The sequence below is a fragment of the Argopecten irradians genome, chromosome 10 (assembly GCF_041381155.1).
Source record: "Argopecten irradians isolate NY chromosome 10, Ai_NY, whole genome shotgun sequence".
NCBI lineage: Eukaryota > Metazoa > Mollusca > Bivalvia > Pectinida > Pectinidae > Argopecten > Argopecten irradians.
In genome coordinates this window covers 291,950-309,241 of record NC_091143.1, presented here as the reverse complement: position 1 = coordinate 309,241, position 17,292 = coordinate 291,950, and the positions used below count along the sequence as shown (strand labels likewise).

The following is a 17,292-nucleotide window of genomic DNA, read 5'->3' as shown; positions in this document are numbered from 1 at the left end:
ACAGGTTTGACTGTACATACATCTATATCTATCATCAGCACAGACTGGAAAACTGACCAGTATGGACACAGAGGTTGTGACCACTTCAGTCCATTTCTTCTTGTCTTCTGACTATAGTACCAGGAAATGAGGAATGGTGGTGGAGGTATCAAAACACCTATCAACGATATCTGCAGCATAAACCATCTGATACCGAGTTTAGATTACGACAGACCTACCAGATCATTTCCTGTTATTACATGTTGATATATAAGTTGTTGACAAAGCCTTGATTTCCTGGACCAGTAAATGGATGATTCACGACATGAAACACATTCCTTCCTTTTCTCAGAATTCATACTGGTATATATCTGGTCACTTCATACCTAACAAGCTATAGAGATCATAGTGTAACTATTTTACTTTTATAAACATCTTTGTATGCCACAAAAACTGTGCAAGTCATCAGGACTAAACATTCTGTGAGTAAGCCAAAGACTGATTGATAATGCTCAGCTCATTACAACACCAATCAAATGAAGTAGATAATGAATTCTATACCATGTACATAAGGGTAAAACAATAGATTTTACCTGGGAATGAGGATGGCACGTTATCACTAGGGGAGATACTACTCTCAAAGTCCTCCTCATCCATCTCTTCAGCCTAGTCAAATGAGTGTTTCAGAGGGGTGGGGGATGGAGGGGGGTGGGGGTGGGGGGTTGTCGGGGGGGGGGGGGGGGATGGCAGTAATAATATCTGTGACACTTACCTTAAAATGTGGTCAAATTCGGTTACAGCTGACTTAAAATATAAAACCTTTTCACAGGGGACAGGACAGTTCTTTAAGCAAACATCACCTCCATCTTGTATCTCATCTGGAAACAGAAACAACACAATATGTCAAGCTTTTCTACCTTTTCTCTGTACATTCCTGCACTTGAAAAAAAATATATAAGTGCTATCAACATGAGTAAATGTATATATACAGGAAAAGTTCTATTCAATCAGTGTAATTATAAACAGATAAGCACACAGATGTGTGGTAGGCAGCTGGTATAACAGCTACTCCAATCAGATCCCTGGTCAATATATTTAGTCTCACAATCAAGGAGCATTCCTCAAAGATGTTACAATCTAGTGTTCAATTATAATTTGATTTTTCAGTGCCCTTTATTAGTCAGTTGTAAAAGCCTTAATGGCTTGTGTTGATATGTTGTATCACATGTACCGACTCTAAATAAAGATTGCTTGACATGACTTGACTAAAAGTACAAGTGACCCTAGTTTTCACTTTTAAACTTGATAAAGACAGACTATAGCAATATCAGTTACAAACCAAGAATTAATTCCAAACTTCAAAAATATTTCATCACCAGTCAGACCACAGATCAATACTGATAGTGATAGGTACCTACTGACTTGATACCAAAAACATCTGGTCCTCATCATGCTGAATCATCCTTGTCTGATTTTACACACATGACGCAAGATTCTTTCTGATTTTAGTTTGATCTGATATACATATTCTAATTTTACATGAACATTTTTTCACTCCTGATTTTACCAACATGATAATGAAACATCATATCTATGATTTTACTGACATTATGATAAAATGATAATTTTTCCCTATGGACTACGATAGAGAAATAAGGCAAGCTTAACATACAGACTAAAAGGGGATTAGGTAAGGTCCCTTTGTTAGGACTTTAGCAGGACAATTAACTCCCTCTGAATGGAAGGATGACCAGAATGTGATGAAGAGTTCTTTATTTAGAACATTCACCAATAAGCCAATATATGCTTACATAGTTTTTAAACATGACCTGATCTCCATAGACGCTGTACTCTACATGTATATAAAAGTCAAATTGTTTATGCATTGTCATGTCTGAACTGAAATATCTACTTCTGTTCGACAACCTCACTTTCATGTAGAACAAATTAACTACACACATTTATAAATCTCATAGGTCCAGTTTAGTTTTACTTTGTTTCACCAAAAAAAACCAGGGCCATGGTGGCAAAGTGGTTCAGATGTTTGGACATATTACAACATGCCCTCCACCTCTGGGTTGCAAATGCGAATCTCATATGGGGCAGTTGCCAGATACTGACAACTCATCTGTGGTTTTTCTTGGAGTACTCTGGCTTTCCTCCACCAACAAACCTGGCATGTCTTTAAATGACCCTGGTTGTTAATAGGAGGTTATACTTATAAAACCAAAATCACAGAAAAACACTTCAAACATGTGAGATAAAAGAATGTGTAAAACCTAAAACCCCTCCATTTACCTAACTGTTTCAATTAAATCTTGGTTAGTTTGTTTTACTGATAAAACTAATAGTTAATTAATCTAGTAATAAGGAAGCTATATTTAATTTATTTAATGATATCATCAATAGATCTAAATTCTCAACTTTCAAATTGCTAAGTAAATAAAGTGAGGACAAAACTTACATGTAAATCAAATAAGACAAGTATCTCAGCTATTATAAATAGAAAGCTCAAAATATAGGACAGGGGTCGCGGCCAACATATCTCAGCAGGGAGGGTAAAATACAATCCATACACAGAGCAGATCCTTACATACACCAAGTCTTCATTGATTGTAAGGTGATACATGCTACTGGCAGCTCTTACAAATGTAACAGAAATATCATCCCCAGACGTCTCCACCACCTTGCAGTTGCAAGTTTTCATGACAAAAACATCTTACATAAGTATGATTAAACACATAAATCACACATCTATAACTTTGTGTTCTCTCATCATGATCAGTTGTCAATCATGTGATTATGACCCTCCCAGTCAGCATCCCCATTACATGGACCCTACAGCCCCAGTATATAAATATTTACCTGACATCTGAATACAGGTATGCATGCCTTCCTCATGAACAAGCCGGTCTTACCCTCCCGGACACAAATCTACACATATGTAGCACATGTTCAGTATCACATGTACACCGGTGACCCTCCTACATACCACAAACACACCTGTCGTCACATCAACTACACAGGTGTAAAATCACTTTGTGTTTCTAATGTTTGTACCTGTGATCAGCTCACAATACACAACAACACTCCATTAGTACAGGCTTTCAATTACTGAATGACACCTTCAACACAACAGCATCTTAATGTTAAAATCTCGGTCAAATCCAGATTTAGGTACATTGTATGTATGTACATTAGCTCAGATGTCGTGAGCAAGTTGTCAAGTTGCTGTTTAAAGTAAGAGAAAGTGACAGCGTGTTGACAGACCCATTAATGTTTAGATCACACTGGATCCAAGTGAAATCTTGGTATGTCAGATATCTGCTTGTCATCTGTAAAACACACATGTGATGTGATCAGCAGGGTCGGAAAAAAGGAATAATCAAATAAGAGGAAAGATGGGATCAAGTATGCTCACTATGTCAAATTTGGCAATCTGGAAAACAAAAAGGTGATGCAGATGAAAAATAGCAAATTAATTACTGACAACAAAATTCTGTACAACTTTGAGATTAAAATTTGTACCGAGTTCAGAGAAAAAAAACCAACAGACCAGGAATTTCAAGAGGAGTATCCAACAATTCTAGATCATAACCTCCTCTCCTCTTCACACTCTAGTATCCAACAATTCTAGATCATAACCTCCTCTCCTCTTCACACTCTAGTATCCAACAATTCTAGATCATAACCTCCTCTCCTCTTCACACTCTAGTATCCAACAATTCTAGATCATAACCTCCTCTCCTCTTCACACTCTAGTATCCAACAATTCTAGATCATAACCTCCTCTCCTCTTCACACTCTAGTATCCAACAATTCTAGATCATAACCTCCTCTCCTCTTCACACTCTAGTATCCAACAATTCTAGATCATAACCTCCTCTCCTCTTCACACTCTAGTATCCAACAATTCTAGATCATAACCTCCTCTCCTCTTCACACTCTAGTATCCAACAATTCTAGATCATAAACCTCCTCTCCTCTTCACACTCTAGTATCCAACAATTCTAGATCATAACCTCCTCTCCTCTTCACACTCTAGTATCCAACAATTCTAGATCATAACCTCCTCTCCTCTTCACACTCTAGTATCCAACAATTCTAGATCATAACCTCCTCTCCTCTTCACACTCTAGTATCCAACAATTCTAGATCATAACCTCCTCTCCTCTTCACACTCTAGTATCCAACAATTCTAGATCATAACCTCCTCTCCTCTTCACACTCTAGTATCCAACAATTCTAGATCATAACCTCCTCTCCTCTTCACACTCTAGTATCCAACAATTCTAGATCATAACCTCCTCTCCTCTTCACACTCTAGTATCCAACAATTCTAGATCATAACCTCCTCTCCTCTTCACACTCTAGTATCCAACAATTCTAGATCATAACCTCCTCTCCTCTTCACACTCTAGTATCCAACAATTCTAGATCATAACCTCCTCTCCTCTTCACACTCTAGTATCCAACAATTCTAGATCATAACCTCCTCTCCTCTTCACACTCTAGTATCCAACAATTCTAGATCATAACCTCCTCTCCTCTTCACACTCTAGTGAACCAACAGTAATACTCCTATTCAAATTGGAAAAAAAAATCAACACAGTTCCTAAATTAATAAAAGTATTGGAAAAGGAATTGTCTTTTATGTATTCCATTTGAAGGAATTCAAGTTTGTGTGAACTATCCTTCAATAGTGTTTGTATTTTCAGTAAGACCTGCTGGTATCTATAATACATTAGAACTGTGATGTCTATATAGGTATGTATAGGTAGGTATTGGTGCTGTGACTTCTATATATATATATAGGTATGTATAGGAAGGTATTGGCGCTGTGACTTCTATATATATATATATAGGTATGTATAGGAAGGTATTGGCGTTGTGACTTCTATATATATATATATATATATATAGGTATGTATAGGTAGGTATTGGCGCTGTGACTTCTATATATATATATATAGGTATGTATAGGTAGGTATTGGCGCTGTGACTTCTATATATATATATATAGGTATGTATAGGTAGGTATTGGCGCTGTGACTTCTATATATATATATATAGGTATGTATAGGAAGGTATTGGCGTTGTGACTTCTATAAATATATATACATATAGGTAGGTATTGGAGCTGTGACTTCTATATAAATATAGGTACATATAGGTATGTATAGGAAGGTATTGGCGTTGTGACTTCTATAAATATATATACATATAGGTAGGTATTGGCGCTGTGACTTCTATATAAATATATATATATATAGGTATGTATAGGTAGGTATTGGCCCTGTTTTTTTACCTGACACAACATCAAAGTGTATGTACCTGTAATTAATCTACATCCAAACCTAGCTCTATAGTGATCAATACATATTCCTTAATAAACGCATCATCTGACACACACATAGAGTCCAATGGATCTATACTCACAAATGTGAAGTTGTATACAGTCCAATGGATCTACACTTACAATTGTATACTTAGCTTTAAATATGCATAGTCAAATAAAATCTACATACTAATGTAAAGTAAGCTTTATATATTAAACCTTAATAACAGATCATCTGACAAACACTCACACACACATTCAGTCGAATGGATCATACATTTTAATGGATCATACAGTCGAATGGCTCATACAGTTAAATGGTCATACAGTTGAATGAATCATACAGTTAAATGGTCATACAGTTGAATGAATTTACTTACTACTATATAGTTAGCTTTATAAATTATAAAACCTTAATCTACACATCATATGATAAACACAGAGCTGAATGGAAGAATTAAATTAATTCAAAAAGACCAGTGTCAGTGATTTTAGATAATACTTGATCAGAGCAAATATTGAAAGGTAGGGAAATATATGACACTATAGATATTTTATAATTCCAAAAAAATTTTTATTTTAATCTGTGATTCAAACTTGTCTTTGGTTTAACACTTTCATATTTACAAAACACTTGTTTAGGTCGAATATTTCGAGTACAAATGTTGACAATGAGTTGACTGATAAACACAAATGCGGTTTTGAATACTTGTACTTACTTTTCTAGTGTATATGGTAAAATCCTAACTTTCCCAATGTATATGGTTCTGTGTTCTGGATACCCTTGGATAGAACTACACATGGTATTTCAGGTTTGTTCTGTACTACAACTTGTACACACTATTATCATTAGGTTATATATAGAAGCGGATCTGTCGTCGTCACTGATAAAAACATGCGATCAGAGCCTCATGATCTTGACCACTGTAACAGAGACCATACCTGCTGCTACTTCACAGCCTATCTTAGCTGGCATTTTACCTGCTTCACAGCGATGACTAAGGCCCTTGTGAAGTTTACCTGGGGTGGTCAGATATATTTCAGCTCCAGTGTAAACAAACAAACAAACGATATTGTACATAAATCACACATGTTAAGTAGTTATAGCTTACCTTGGATACTTTATGTCCCAATATAAGCTTTGAACTTTAGCATCCACAAATGTGTGAATATGATTTGAATAGACTATAACAGATCCTGGAGTGAATAAAGACATTGATTTGTGCTGTATATGTCTGAACGTGGCATTAAGTATCGGCCTTGTGGCCACAGGTGAAGGTCACTAATATGTATGCTTCTGGTGATTGAGAAATGTACTGGTCAGTGTGCTGAATTTATTCTAGCTGTGGAATTAAGGCAAAAACATGGAGTGAGGGACTAACTAAGGCCTGCTGTCACTGTTAAAAGTTACAGGAGTTACACAATATATAGCCTATGTGTGATTTGTCAGAAGTGTCTCAAATTACGCAATTAAATCCAGACTCTCACAAGTTTACATGCACGGGCAACAAAGAACAATTAGAGCAGTACTAAGGTATTGGTTATAGGTCTGTTAACAAAAAGTCGGTCTCAATGGCCACATAAGTATCCAACAAACACCTCCATACATTTCAGTCCGCCATATTCCTCTCGTCACCCCCAACTTTTTTGGAGCATGTTTGTTAATTGGCACATGATGAAATGTTATTGTGGATAAGTCGTTAGCCTTTGGTTGTGATGTGTGGTTATACGATTGTTTAACTGGGTAGTTTATGTGATTACAGCTAGGAGGCTCCGGCCGGTGTAAAAAGCTTGCTGATGTCAAGCACGATAACAGACGATAATGATACTATGCATTTGGTCTGATTAAAACTGTGCATTAGATACACACAAACTGTCTGATGTAACTCTAAAGTGTATCAAAAACGAGCAACAGCACATTAAATCTGTTACTGGACAGTTTAACTACTGATAACTTCCCATACCACAAACACAATGATTCTTTCCTCTGATAGTCCACTGATAATTTTCATAGATCAGATATCGTAAATTAACGTTCAATGAATATAGATCTATCCAATTTTCACAGATTAGATTTTATAAAGACTTGCAAGTTAACGTCACAATAAACATTCTGCGTGTCATTTCTACACACAACACTGAAACATAATAGTTCTGTCAGGAAGAATCATCACCTTCCACATACAGTAATTTATTTCAATCTTCCATGAATATGTTCTGTGAGACTGCAGTATATTTGTGTTGTGGGAGGCTGCAGTATATTCCTGTTGTGGGAGACTGCAGTATATTTGTGTTGTGGAGGGCTGCAGTATATTTGTGTTGTGGGGGGCTGCAATATATTTGTGTTGTGGGAGGCTGCAGCATATTTGTGTTTTAGGAGGCTGCAGTATATTTGTGTTGTGGGGGGCTGCAGTATATTTGTGTTGTGGGAGGCTGCAGTATATTTGTGTTGTGGGAGGCTGCAGTATATTTGTGTTGTGGGGGGGGGGGGCTGCAGTATATTTGTGTTGTGGGGGGGCTGCAATATATTTGTGTTGTGGGAGGATGCAGCATATTTGTGTTTTAGGAGGCTGCAGTATATTTGTGTTGTGGGGGGCTGCAGTATATTTGTGTTGTGGGAGGCTGCAGTATATTTGTGTTGTGGGAGGCTGCAGTATATTTGTGTTGTGGGGGGGGGGGGGGGGTGCTGCAGTATATTTGTGTTGTGGGAGACTGCAGTATATTTGTGTTGTGGGAGACTGCAGTATATTTGTGTTGTGGGAGACTGCAGTATATTTGTGTTGTGGGAGGCTGCAGTATATATGTGTTGTGGGAGGCTGCAATATATTTGTGTTGTGGGGGGCTGCAGTATATTTGTGTTGTGGGAGGCTGCAATATATTTGTGTTGTGGGGGGCTGCAATATATTTGTGTTGTGGGGGGCTGCAGTGGGTGCATATATTTGTGTTGTGGGAGGCTGCAGTATATTTGTGTTGTGGGAGGCTGCAGTATATTTGTGTTGTGGGAGGCTGCAGTATATTTGTGTTGTGGGAGGCTGCAGTATATTTGTGTTGTGGGAGGCTGCAGTATATTTGTGTTGTGGGAGACTGCAGTATATTTGTGTGTGGGGGGGGGGGCTGCAGTATATTTGTGTTGTGGGGGGGCTGCAGTATATTTGTTTGTTGTGGTGGGGCTGCAATATATTTGTGTTGTGGGGGGCTGCAGTATATTTGTGTTGTGGGGGGCTGCAGTAGTATTTGTGTTGGGGGGGGCAATATTGTTGGGGGTGCAGTATATTTGTGTTGTGGGGGGCTGCAGTATATTTGTGTTGTGGGGGGCTGCAGTATATTTGTGTTGTGGGGGAGCAGTATATTTGTGTGTGGCATATTTGTGTTGTGGGGCTGCAATATATTTGTGTTGTGGGAGGCTGCAGTATATTTGTGTTGTGGGGGCTGCAGTATATTTGTGTTGTGGGGGGGCTGCAGTATATTTGTGTTGTGGGGGGCTGCAGTATATTTGTGTTGTGGGGGGCTGCAGTATATTTGTGTTGTGGGGGGCTGCAGTATATTTGTGTTGTGGGGGGCTGCAGTATATTTGTGTTGTGGGGGGCTGCAGTATATTTGTGTTGTGGGGGGCTGCAGTATATTTGTGTTGTGGGAGGCTGCAGTATATTTGTGTTGTGGGGGCTGCAGTATATTTGTGTTGTGGGAGGGCTGCAGTATATTTGTGTTGTGGGAGGCTGCAATATATTTGTGTTGTGGGAGGCTGCAGTATATTTGTGTTGTGGGGGGCTGCAGTATATTTGTGTTGTGGGAGGCTGCAGTATATTTGTGTTGTGGGAGGCTGCAGTATATTTGTGTTGTGGGAGGCTGCAGTATATTTGTGTTGTGGGAGGCTGCAGTATATTTGTGTTGTGGGAGGCTGCAGTATATTTGTGTTGTGGGAGGCTGCAGTATATTTGTGTTGTGGGAGGCTGCAGTATATTTGTGTTGTGGGAGGCTGCAGTATATTTGTGTTGTGGGAGGCTGCAGTATATTTGTGTTTTAGGAGGCTGCAGTATATTCCTGTTGTTGGAGGCTGCAGTATATTCCTGTTGTGGGAGGCTGCAGTATATTGTGTTGTGGGAGGCTGCAGTATATTTGTGTTGTGGGAGGCTGCAGTATATTTGTGTTGTGGGGGGCTGCAGTATATTTGTGTTGTGGGAGGCTGCAGTATATTTGTGTTGTGGGAGGCTGCAGTATATTTGTGTTGTGGGAGGCTGCAGTATATTTGTGTTGTGGGAGGCTGCAGTATATTCCTGTTGTGGGAGGCTGCAGTATATTCCTGTTGTTGGAGGCTGCAGTATATTTGTGTTGTGGGAGGCTGCAGTATATTTGTGTTGTGGGAGGCTGCAGTATATTTGTGTTGTGGGAGGCTGCAGTATATTTGTGTTGTGGGAGGCTGCAGTATATTTGTGTTGTGGGAGACTGCTATATATTTGTGTTGTGGGAGGCTGCAGTATATATGTATGTTGTGGGAGGCTGCAGTATATTTGTGTTGTGGGAGGCTGCAGTATATATGTGATGTGGGAGGCTGCAGTATATTTGTGTTGTGGGAGGCTGCAGTATATTTGTGTTGTGGGAGGCTGCAGTATATTTGTGTTGTGGGAGGCTGCAGTATATTTGTGTTGTGGGAGGCTGCAGTATATATGTGATGTGGGAGGCTGCAGTATATTTGTGTTGTGGGAGGCTGCAGTATATTTGTGATGTGGGAGGCTGCAGTATATTTGTGATGTGGGAGGCTGCAGTATATTTGTGATGTGGGAGGCTGCAGTATATTTGTATGTTGTGCCTCGTTTTATTGTGCTATCTTAAAATATATTGTACATAATCAATTTGTATAAGTATATTACAATCCAATTTATTTATGTATAATCCTATTTAGCTGATCACCCTTCCCGTCGGTTGCTATGACGATATTATCTATACCAATCCTCACTGTTATCTCTGATATCAATAGGACCACTATAGAAATGTCCAGACAACAATTGTGGATACCATATATAGAAACATGGTTAATTATTGAGCATAAATGCAAAGGTTATATTTGTCCATCTTCTGCTATTTAATATACATCAAGGAACAACAACTTACTTATTACCTACCCTACTCACCAATTGTGTAACTATCACATAGTAGTAGTAAGACTTGACCAAATCGTAATTAGATCAAGTTTAGATAAACAAATTCTCAAAATCCACCATATTAAGATCTTTTCACCCCAAATTAGTAGAACAGTATTTCATCAATATCAGTCATCCATGTCATCCTTAATGCTTCATTGATTTCTTCACCTTATATAAATCTAGGACACATTTAACCATTTAAAATAAAATCTATCTCAAGTATTAACATTTTAAATGGAATAAATGTAATGATATATGTGAATGAGTACTGAATGACCTTTAATTGCTAAAAATGAAATTCCCTATACAACCATGTAACTAATGTTAAATGGGTTGATTTAATACAAATAATATTAGTTTTAGATTGGTATATGTCTCTGAACCCCAGCTTTTAAACATTAAAGAGGCAAAAAAGGAACGATGTGATCGAAGTCTATAAAATTCTGAACGGAATAGATGAACTAGATAAAGACAAGTTATTTACAATGTCTTCAGCCAGTACTAGAGGTAATAGTTTAAAACTCTTTCAGAAACAGAGCAGGACTAAAGTCACACAAAGTATATTTAGTCGGCGAGTGGTGGACTCGTGGAACTCCCTTCCAAACTCCGTAGTAGATGCCACTACTTTAAACTCATTTAAAAACCGACTGAATATGAACACTCACTGGAAATCAGTACCATGCAAGTTTTATCCCAGTTTTTTATGGCACAACCGGACAACAACAATCTAGTAAACAAACAAAACGCGCCACAACTAGCTAGGACCAGCCAACTTCGGTGTCTACAAAAAGGTAACACGTTCATTGGTCCATCAAACCATAACTGGTATATACCGAAGTGTGTAAAATTATACATGTTCAATGGTTCATGAAAAACATTGTGGAAATTCTTCAAAACCTTGGTCTCATTGTAGGGTCATTTATATATAATATAATTACTAATCACTGGACCAGCCAATTAGATCAAGGGCTTGTTTTTATATGCATTCACTATGCAATGTCTGATTTCTGCCAACGTATAATTCAATCATTAATAGGTATATATATCTTTCATACAATCTGTAACATATCTATATACTGTTTAACCCTATAGGAGCTACGCATTTAATTTTCCTTGTGGTCAATTAGGATAAAAAAAATTACACCAGCTAATGAAGAACAGAATAATAAGAAAATCTATTGGTAAATACCCTATCTATGTGTATTTATGTGGCGTTTATGAAATGGTCTAGAAAGAGATCTGGCCTAGTGCCAATCAAGGTCAATCTGTAAAGGATTCCAAGTACACATTATTAGCATGTTTATAACCAGGTATATATATGATTAAGAAATACCTACAAAAACCCAAATGAAATCATCACTTCTGAGAAACACTAACCACAAGCTTTTTTCAATAGAATCAATACCATATGTTATTTCCTATCAAAAATCAGACTTCATTCTGTCATAAAATACGGATTTTATGGATTTTTGCTGAAGACAAACTTTCAATATTTAGCCATATAACTACTTTGGAATGAATGATAAATAAAAAAAGAAGTATCAATTATATTTAGCTGTTTTCTGTTGTATGGTACGTGAGCCTAGCCAATTGCTACAGCAATATCCGTACCACAGAAAGACCCTTAACAAATCGCCGGACAATAAATCAGTCAACCAAACCCAAAAAGTGAATAATTAATATGAAATACCATCATCTGAAAGTCAGGAATCTCTGCTATATAGGTTGTGACATTACAGAGACTCAACTATGGCATGAACTCCAGCTAATTTAAGTTATGACATGATGTACCACGTAATAACTCCAGCTAATTTAAGTTATGACATGATGTACCACGTAATAACTCCAGCTAAGTACATGATAATTATCTAATAATTATAGATTGAATTATAAACGCTGTACCCATCATTGTAGACATTGATTGAATAAGTAAGTAGATATCAGAAGTTAAATCTGATGATTACAGAGACAATATCATCACCATTATATCACAACGCAGAAGTTCTATCATCATTGATAGTCAATTCTAGCTACTATATTTCCTTGTAATTAGAGCCCCTCCCCCTATAAGTGCCCCTCTTCTGGAGAGAAAATTTAAGTTACATAAATACATCCCGATTCTATTGATTTAACAATGTATTACAACTGTGTGATGCTTATAGCATAGGCATTGTATCCCATATTACATGAACAAAATGCTAGCCAGTTAGAGTTTTTATAGTGAAATTATGGTCGACATACACGACATGTTGTTAAATGTTCAAATTGAACACGACTATTGCTGGTACCGCATCACTTTCGCGATATTCACGTTGCTTATACATGTAGCATATACGTGGCTAGCATTTTGTTTATCTTTCAACTACATGTGGTTTTTTTTTTTTTAAACGGAAGCGACGTTGATTGGCTGGCGTTTGCTCAACTAAATGTGTATACGGCGACCATTACAAATGTGTGAAATAGAAGGGTCTCGGAAGTATTTCATTGTGCAGAGTTGTTTAATTTCATAAATGGGATGTAACATGGGGGCAGTGGAGTACATAAGATCCCAATATATAGGTATGTGTATGTTTTCCCGGCATTGCATGGACAATATATTAGAAATATGCCTCTGACGTAGCTTAGGCCAAATCTGTCCTACAATTTCACATTTTAAGAGGTACCGGGAGCTGACTATATATTAGGCAAAAAATAAAATTAAAATAGCCTAATAATATAGGCAGGTTTAGCGGACTATAATCAACAGTACAGATGTGTCTGTATACCTGTCAATACTGTAACCTACAGTACAGGTGTGTCTGTATACCTGTCCACACTGTAACCAACAGTACAGGTGTGTCTGTATACCTGTCCACACTGTAATCAACAGTACAGGTGTGCTTGTATACCTGTCCATACTGTAACCAACAGTACAGGTGTGTCTGTATACCTGTCAAGGCTGTAACCTACAGTACAGGTGTGTCTGTATACCTGTCCAGGCTGTAACCTACAGTACAGGTGTGTCTGTATACCTGTCCATACTGTAACCTACAGTACAGGTGTGTCTGTATACCTGTCCATCCTGTAATCAACAGTACAGGTGTGTCTGTATACCTGTCCAGGCTGTAACCTACAGTACAGGTGTGTCTGTATACCTGTCCAGGCTGTAACCTATAGTACAGGTGTGTCTGTATACCTGTCCATCCTGTAATCAACAGTACAGGTGTGCCCGTATACCTGTCCAGGCTGTAACCTACAGTACAGGTGTGTCTGTATACCTGTCCATCCTGTAATCAACAGTACAGGTGTGTCTGTATACCTGTCCAGGCTGTAACCTACAGTACAGGTGTGTCTGTATACCTGTCCATACTGTAATCAACAGTACAGATGTGTCTGTATACCTGTCCAGGCTGTAACCTACAGTGCAGGTGTGTCTGTATACCTGTCCAGGCTGTAACCTACAGTACAGGTGTGTCTGTATACCTACTAACCCAGTACTGTATTCATTTTTTACGGACACATCCCTAAGCAGCCCCATCTAGTCACCAGCTATGATACTGTATATTAATATGATCCATGCTTATTGATTTTGGCAAAAGAATACATATCATTCATGAGTGTTGATAAAATAATAGATGAACAATAATATATATAACAAGGACATAGTCATTCAGATCCCCCGGCAATGGAGATATCTAAGCTGAAGTAGTTTTGATTGTGGAGACTTATGTGTATGAAAAAAAAACAGAAAAAGGAAGTTGAGCTAAAGAAAGATGGAGTATTCAAGTAGAGCGGGGCTGCAATTGTTGAATCAGGTATACAGCCTTGACATTTATATTAGACTATATACACAAAGATGGGTGGAGTTTTGCAAAGTAACATTTACCATTTACCATGATATATTCAGCAATGTTTCCATGGTAACGGAAAAAGTGCAAAAAATGAAAACCTAAAAATAGCAAAAGGTACTACTAGACCATAAAAAGAATGTGTCTATGAAGTTTCGTGGAAATATCTCTGCTGGTTTCAGAGTTATGCTCCGGAAATGAACCTGGTACAAAAATATGATATTTTCAGCAATGTTTCTATGGTTACAGAAAAAAAACACAAAAAGTGAAAACCTAAAAATAGCAAAAGGCACTACTAGACCATAAGAACAATGTGTCTATGAAGTTTCATGGAAATATCTCTGCTGGTTTTAGAGTTGTGCTCCGGAAACGATTCTTACACAAAAATCTGCCATTTTTCAGCAATGTTTCCATGGTTACAGAAAAAAGTACAAAAAGTTAAAACCTTAAAATAGCAAAAGGCACTACTAGACCATAAGACTAATGTGCCTATGGAGTTCCGTGCATATATCTCAACTGGTTTTCCAGTTATGCTGCGGAAACGAACCTGGTACAAAAATATGATATTTTCAGCAATGTTTCCATGGTTATGGAAAAAGTGCAAAAACTGAATACCTAAAAATAGCAAAAGGCACTACTAGACCATAAGAACAATGTGTCTATGAAGTTTCATGGAAACATCTCTGATGGTTTTAGAGTTGTGCTCCGGAAACGATTCTTACACAAAAATCTGCCATTTTCAGCAATGTTTCCATGGTTACAGAAAAAAGGTGCAAAAAGTGAAAACCTTAAAATAGCAAAAGGCACTACTAGACCATAAGACCAATGTGTCTATGAAGTTTCATAGAAACGAACCTGGTACAAAAATGATATTTTCAGCAACGTTTCCATGGTTACGGAAAAAATGCAAAAAATGAAAACCTAAAAATAGCAAAAGGCACTACTAGACCATAAGACCAATGTGTGTATGAAGTTTCATGGAAATATCTCTACTGGTTTTAGAGTTATGCTCCAGAAACCATTCGTACAGGTGGACGGACGAACGGACGGAACCCATTTGTATATCCCCCGCCAACTTCGCTGGGCGGGGGATAATTAATATAGCAAGTCTACTACAACAACAGATTCCCCACGGCCTTAGGTATCCGCCCAACTTCCATAGCGGTACTAATTATCAGCTAAACGATTACAAACACAACCTAAGTCAGCACGCTTTGTGTTTTAATGTTGCTTTTATCAACAAAATGTTTTGATTTTCAGGCATTAGAATTATCATTTAGAAATGTAATTTAAGTTGCAATCTGATGTCACTATTGGCAGTTAGGTAGTTAGCTAACCTGGGTTCTCATGTCACTATTGGCAGTTAGGTAGTTAGCTAATCTGGGTTCTCATGTCACTATTGGCAGTTAGGTAGTTAGCTAATCTGGGTTCTCATATCACTATTGGCAGTTAGGTAGTTAGCTAATCTGGGTTCTCATATCACTATTGGCAGTTAGGTAGTTAGCTAACCTGGGTTCTCATGTCACTATTGGCAGTTAGGTAGTTAGCTAACCTGGGTTCTCATGTCACTATTGGCAGTTAGGTAGTTAGCTAATCTGGGTTCTCATGTCACTATTGGCAGTTAGGTAGTTAGCTAATCTGGGTTCTCATATCACTATTGGCAGTTAGGTAGTTAGCTAACCTGGGTTCTCATATCACTATTGGCAGTTAGGTAGTTAGCTAACCTGGGTTCTCATATCACTATTGGCAGTTAGGCAGTCAGCAAACCTGGGTTCTCATATCACTATTGGCAGTTAGGTAGTTAGCTAACCTGGGTTCTCATATCACTATTTGCAGTTAGGCAGTCAGCTAACCTAGGTTCTCATATCACTATTGACAGTTAGGCAGTCAGCTAACGGTTCTCTTGATTTAATGTAAAAAAAGTAATAAAAACCTCTTACAAATTCCAAAAACTGCAAAAACAACTCAAAAAAATAACTGCAAAAACAAAGACAAACATCAACAAAAAATAGAGTCAACTCATATTCAAAGTATTCACGCTTAAAGAATTGGTCAATTTGACCGAAAATCTTATAATCATAAGTCAAAAATCTATTAAGCACAATAAGAAAACTTCAATGCTTTTTGTGTAGAGTTCAACTGAAATGAGAAGTAATTGGATATATAACAACTATATTTCAGAGCTGGTTTTCCATGGAACAATTGCTAGTCAGTGTCTGGTGGGAAACTCTCCTGGTGTCCATTATATAAATGTACTACACTAGCACTACAGTGGTCACACACTTGCCAGGTCACTCGGGTATAATATAAATCTGTCGGGTTGTTTATCCTTAGGATCAACATTTTACTACAAGGACAGTCCGTTAATATCACTCCTTACTTCAGGACTTTGGCACTCGTGACTTATTCCGACACGGTTCACTGATTACGCTTCAGTCAATGAGGAATTGATTGGTATACAGTGGTTATGTAATGAGTCTCACTACATCAATAATTTACCTGAAACAGTTAGGTCCATACAGATGTCCCAGCTCCCATTCATGAATTCACAATCAGATTATTGGTATATTAATAAACACTTACCTAAGATGTTATGTAAAGAAATTCCCAGGTAAATCCCTTTCACAGTAGAAATTCCTAAGCTGTGACTGATGATCAATTTAGAATTTGATCACCCTTGGAGCCACAAATGAGATATGGTTTGAACCTGAAAGGATGGCTGACGATTTGTCAGACAGAACAATCAATAAAATTGTACAGTGGGGTAGCCGGGTAGTTATAATTGACCGCCTCTGTACTGACAGTATACCGGCCGGCTTGGTCTTGCGAAATGGCTGTGTGGACTATGTTTGTATAGCTCTATGCGTATGTGCCTACTTGTTTTTTTTAAGCAGTAAGCTGGAACAAGACCAAACATGAACTGTAGGAGTCGGATACCTTTAAACTGAAGAATATAACAACCATTCAAGCATGAACTCCAGGCTATAATTACAGCCTATTTGATCAC

The 17,292-nt window shown here is 37.8% G+C and overlaps 1 protein-coding gene across 7 annotated transcripts in view; it reads right to left on the bottom strand.

The window, feature by feature from the left end:
• Window positions 1-17,292, bottom strand: part of LOC138332853 (ceramide glucosyltransferase-like) — a 57,803-nt gene that overhangs the window by 30,297 nt on the left and 10,214 nt on the right. For 2 of the 7 annotated variants that reach the window (XM_069280808.1, XM_069280813.1), the window contains exon 2: window positions 752-857. The gene's annotated coding sequence lies outside the window, so the exon portion shown is untranslated. The other 5 variants (XM_069280809.1, XM_069280815.1, XM_069280811.1 and 2 more) reach the window with 5 other exon arrangements.